Raw genomic sequence first — 6000 nt, forward strand, 5'->3', positions numbered from 1 at the left:
CCAAGGTTAAAGTCCTATTAGGTTATAGTTCCTATCAGGATGATGAGGAGACAAACTTTCAAGTGTTTTTAAGTCTTTGTTACTTTTGCCAGATAGTTGAACTCTGCAGAAGGGCAAGATGATTATTTCTTGTGAGACTGCTGCCCAGTATCACGAAACCAAAAATCAAGTGTTCATGTACCCACCGGGGGGGGTGGGCATGCTTTGACCCGGTGCCCGCCTCTCCCGATTTCTGCTTGTGTGTCCTGCATGGTGTAGTGCTCAATGACCAGACCTTCAGAGTACTGAGGTTTCTTTTTTATTGTGCAGGGCAAAGAGAGCGTGGCCCTAGAAAGCAGACTTTCCTGGTTTTCTCTTACTCTACCAGCAACGAAAATGTTCATCTGACTGTTGCACCAGCTCTCAGCCAACCAGCTGGTTGCACTTGTGGGGGAATCATGCACGGCCCTGGAGCTCTGCCGGAGCCCCCGAGAAACCCTGTCCTTGGGGGGTCGGAGCCTCATCTTGATGTGGCTCATGGGCACACCTCAGAATACCCATTTTCAAGCCCAGAATATATGCCAAGCAGCAGGATAACAGAACTTACCACAAGGCATTCGATTATGAAACCACCTGTTGGCACTCATGTGTGTCTCCATTATTACACAACGTTTTTTATGCCGCAAGTCCAACTCTAAACCCACGAGTCTTCCAAACCAAAAGTTGTTTGGAGAGAGAGCAAAGGAAAAGCTAAACAGGAAATAAGTAAGCCAACAGTCATCACCTAATGCAACTGCACAGAAAAGTTGAAAAATATTTTAAGTGTTCTCAAAATGTTTGTAGATATCAAAGAGCCAAACCATCTGGGTGAAACATTCCATTACTCTTCACTTTTTTGTAGTTTGGAACTAGAAAAAGCTCACCCCTGCCCAAGGTAACATACTTTGCACTTAACACCTCATTCAAAACTTCCAAGCATGTTAAGTTCTAATTAGTAATAAAATTTAGAAGTGCGTGGCTATGAATGTTTTTCTTTTAAACACTTGTCCCTGAGGCTTGAAATGGAGAGGGAGTCTCTCCCTACTGGACTCACAGGGCCTGCCAAGATGTTAATTCCGTTCTAGCTCCTCCCCCTGCCCTGCCCTGCCCCCTCTCACATTTTACATTTACACATCTCCTTCAAGCCTTGTGGTCTTGAAGGAGCTGGGTAATATTAAGCAGAATTCTGATTCTCAGGGGTGCTCGGCCTCCCCTAATTCCTCACCTGACCCTGCCCTTTCCTCTGTCGGCCCCTTTTTGTAGTATCTGTATGTCCCTCTTCTCCAAGATGCCTTCCACATCCAGCCAAACACTATCACTGAGTAATTAACAGGAGAGAGTTTATTGGAACTTGTTAGTCTTGAAAGAATTTGCTAATTCGGTCATCTGATAAACCAGTCTGGAGATGCGGGGCTATGATTTTGGATGAGGAATGCTTCTGGTCACCTAGGCAAGCCCCATGTAGGGACTGGCATATGAAGGCATGTCCGGTCCAGGGGGGAACAGAGACCCGGGGTGTGGGGTGGGCAGCAGCTGCTGTTTCTCTCCAGCCAGTTGTTGCCAAATAGGAAGACAGGCTGGTGTTTTCAGATTTTTTTTCCCCCAAGAGAAGCTGGGACCCAAGTTCTTATGTGAAATCTCCTGATTGTTACATGTTTGTGAGGATTTTAAGTTTGGTTTATTTTTCATGTTGTATGGGATGGATGAAGCCATGAGCAGAAGAGTGGATTCTCATTTCACAAACTCTGGTCTAGAGAGCCCGAGAAGTGGGCTGGCTGAGTCCTAGATGATTAACACTTTATACTTAGAATGCTCGGACATGTCCACATGGGTCTCCTTCAGTGAATTTGATGTTCAAGTTACTTAACAACTCGTACCTGGGCTTTGGAGACTGGCCAGACCTGGGGTGAGCCTCTACACTGACCATGGACTGGAGTAGATGGCCCAGCTTCTCCCAGTGATTTTAAGATGGCCTCCAGGCTGCAAGGCTTTCTGAAGGGTCTACATCCTCTCCTGTCCCCAAGTGGAAAGAGCCCGGAGTGTCATCCAAGAGCTCACCAAATCTTGCTTTAATAGTTGTGAGAAACCTTTAACAAGCCTGGATTAGAACCATCCTCCACTAGGATGATCAATCGGACAACAAATTTGATCTTTCACATTCCACGAGGGAAGTCTAGGCCCTTCCTACAGCAAGAAGAGATCCTGAGATCCTGGTCTAGTAACACAAAATCCTTGTGGTTCCCTGGATACCTCATGCAGTTTTGTAACTCAGCATTTGCTTAACCTGATCTCTGGAGCACATCCTGCCTCTGCTTGGCTTGGCTAACTCTTCGTGCTCTTTTAGACCTGTCTGGGATGTGCTCTGAACTTCCAATGGGGGCCGCCAGGAAATGGTTCCCTCTTAGCATTTACCATATTAGAGCATACTGAGATTGGCTGGTGGCTTTTGCCCTGCCACCGAGCTGTAGCTATAAGCATGTCCCAAGGATCATTCTGCCCAGAGCACGGTTCCTAAAACCTACTAGTCAGTCAGTAGATGCTGGTACTGAAATGCGGGAAAGCAGGTGTCTTTGTGCTCAGCGTACAAGCCATGTGAACACACACATGCGCAGTGAACATATATTCCAAACTCAGGAAGGAGTAAGAGTGTGGCTAAAGGGGCCCCAGTAACATTACTCGTCCCTGGTTTGGACATTTTTTTTTTTTTTTTTTTGTCTTGGAGTCCTTTAAATGTGTTTCATGGTCCCTTACAGTTTTTTCTTTTCTTTCTTTTCTTTTCTTTTTTTCCCCCCATACTTTGATTTAATAAAGTGTGTGACCTTGGAAGAGGAAGGAAGGGAAGAAGGTGATATCCACCTATTTATTTAACAGATTTTCATTGAGCATCTACTAGGTACTGGGGATTCAGCAAAGACAAAACAAAACAATTAAATCACTGTCTTTACAGTTTACTTTCCAGTGGGAGAAATGGAAAACACATGAACATATAGGGTTTTTTCAGTGGTAAGTGCTTTAGAGAGGATAACGCAGAGAAGATGGATAAAGGTGCTGAGTGGGGCAGAGTGAGGGGTTAGGGCCTGATTTTTTTTTTTTTTTTTAAGATTTTAGTTATTTATTTCATAGAGGGTGAGAGAGAGCACAAGCAGAGAGAGAGACAGAAGAAGAAGCAGGGTCCCCAGCGAGCAGAGAGCCCAACTTGGGGCTCGACCCCAGGACCCTGAGAACATGACCTGAGCCAAAGGCAGAGATTAACCCACTGAGCCACCCAGGGGCCCCAAGGACCTTGTTTTAAGTAGGGTGGTTTCTGAAATGAAACGTGACAGGGAAGACAAGGCCGAGGGAGTGGGCAGAGACCGGGGAGGCCTAGGTCAGAAAGGTTAATGAGTGGAGAAGGGGAGTTTCCAGGTGGTGTAGGCACTGTAGGCCATGGTAAGGACTTGATTTTTCCCCGTGGAATGGAAGCTGCTGGAGGGTTTTGAGATAAACAATTCTGACTTGCCTACCAAACACCCAGCACTGTGCTAGGTGTTCACATAAGCTACCTCATTTATCTTGTACAGTACCCTGCAAGGTGTGGTATTCTCATCAGTGGGTGTGGACTTACATGACCTTCTCCAAGGTCAAATAAGCAGTAAGTTGGGGGGCCAGAAAGACTTAACCTCTATATGCCCTGGCTTCATCGTGTCTAAGGTAGGGATGCCTATAAACCCTATACAATTATTATGAAACTCAAATGATAGTATACACAATAAAACTCAATAAATGTTAATTTCCTTCTTTGTCCCAAGGCCACACACATAATGAAGAGTAAAGGGAACACTAGGGGTGCTTGGGTGGCTCAGTTGGCTTAGCATCCCACCCTTGATTTGGCTCAGGTCATGCTCTCAGGGCCGTGAGATTAAGCCCCTACATGGATTCCACACTCAATGTGGAGTCTGCTTGAGACTCTTTCCCCTTGTCTCTCCCCGCACTCATGTGCCCCCTGCCCCGTCTCAAATGCATCAATGAACCTAAAGAAAAGGCACCACTAGATAGGAGGCCTCACCTTCTCTCTCCTTTCCTCTCTCCTGTCTCTGGTTCAGTCTCATCTTTAGACTGAGCCTGTCGGACTGCTCTCAGGCAATCTCCAGCTGGAAAGGACCTCTTCGTTCTCCTTTGTCTTGGACGTTTGTTATACCCTCTAAATGGCCCATGGAAGGTTATGCCCATGTGGAGGAGGGTTCTGAAAGCCCAATGGGTGATTTCGGAGGTTAAATGCCACTGTCACATTCAAGTTTGATCGGGTCAGGGGTCTTGCCAGAAGGGCATGGTCCAGGGAATGTGTCAGGGAAGGTCTTGCAGTTCCTGAAGATGAATTTAAAATACAAAAACGTCACAGCTTAATGCTGGAGGGATCCTGCCTCAAGAATGTCAGCTTCTTACTTCATAATTACCTTCTGACCTTCACTGACTCTGACAGTTGTGAATCTTTTAAAAAAGGATTCAAGAATATTACCATTATGCAGTTGCCTGGAAACAGGGCCTAAAATACATCTGGCTTTAATAGAAGAGCTAAAATGAGTTTTCATTTTTTGGCATTGTCTCTCTTTCTCTTTTCTCTCTCCGCTCCTCCCCCCACCCCCCTTTTTTTGTATCAACCACGAATTGCAGTGAAATTCCCCTCTAATCCTTTCTGAACTGTCCGAGGCCAAAATACTTAACAGAGGGAGCATTTTTCCATCACTGGGAGCTTTAGCAACACTGACTTGGCATTCTGAACCCTCATCCTTGGCCCACGTACACACAGCCTGAATAGAATCTGTGTTGTCAAACCCTCACCAGGCTCCCTGAGGAAGCTTTTGCCAGTACTCCTGGGAACGCTGGGAAGGAGACTGTCCTCGTCTCCGCGAAGAGCCAGGTTCGACTGCAGGTTGCCAGATGGCTGCAAACACCAGTTTCTGACCCGTACAAACTTCTGTTCACCCTTCCCCGCCTCCAGGCTCATTCTCGCTTCCCCTTCTACCCGCTCAGCTCACCCCTGCGCTGGGCAGTGCAGTGCTGGTGGAGCGCATCGCAAGCACAAGCCCTTGTAGCCTCAGGAAAAGGGAAAAATAAAACGTGAGGGAGAAGGAGACACAGAAGATCGTCCCTTTCTTCCGTTGTCCAACATCACCTCCGGGCTATTTTTCTTCAAATTTGCCTTATCCTGAGAGTCACCTGAGGGTTTGTGAAAGCGGCTCATTCGAAGCCTGTCCTCCGGAGACCGAGGCAGTAGGCCTGGTGTAGGACTTGGAAAGCAGCTTCCAGCCGTCACCCTGGGAAACACACAGGCCAGAGGGGCAGAGCCTGGGTCCTCAGAACTGCAGACGAAGCTCTCTGTGACCTTGCTCTGGACTGCGCCATCTCTTGCTCACATGTTAGGCTCCAGACATACCCCCGCCCCACGCACCACCCCACTGCACGACCCCGGACCTCGAGTGTACCTACTGCACGCGACCCTACAGACTGCACATCCTCATCACCAGGCTTCCTGTGCCTGAAGACTCAGTTGAGGTGTCCCTGCATTGCTTTCTGAAGCACCTTCCCTGGCCTCTACCACAGGAACAGCACCTACCAAAATATCTCGTGGTTCCTGGCTCACCTACCACTACCCCACATCCTGCTTTCTCCAGCTCACCGCTACCTTGGACTCCTCCTTTGAATGCGGGAGAACTTGCATGGCCTACATTCTTGAGTGCCCCGGTCGAGACTCCTGCCAGAGAGCTGGGCACGTGGTGGGTGCTCCCTCTTTGTCGATTAGCCTCTTTGCGACTGGCTGGACGGCAGGGTCTTTGACCCCTGCAACCCTAGCACCTCATTCTGTGTCCACCACTTGGATGTCAGGTGACTAAATTATTGAGAAGCTTGTCTTTATAACCAGATGTGGGTCCGCTCAGGGCTCTTAGAGGAGGGGGCATTAAGCCGATGCAACTTTGCAAGGGAATAAAGGGGCCAAGTAGGAGT

The sequence above is a fragment of the Mustela erminea genome, chromosome 9 (genome assembly GCF_009829155.1).
Source record: "Mustela erminea isolate mMusErm1 chromosome 9, mMusErm1.Pri, whole genome shotgun sequence".
NCBI lineage: Eukaryota > Metazoa > Chordata > Mammalia > Carnivora > Mustelidae > Mustela > Mustela erminea.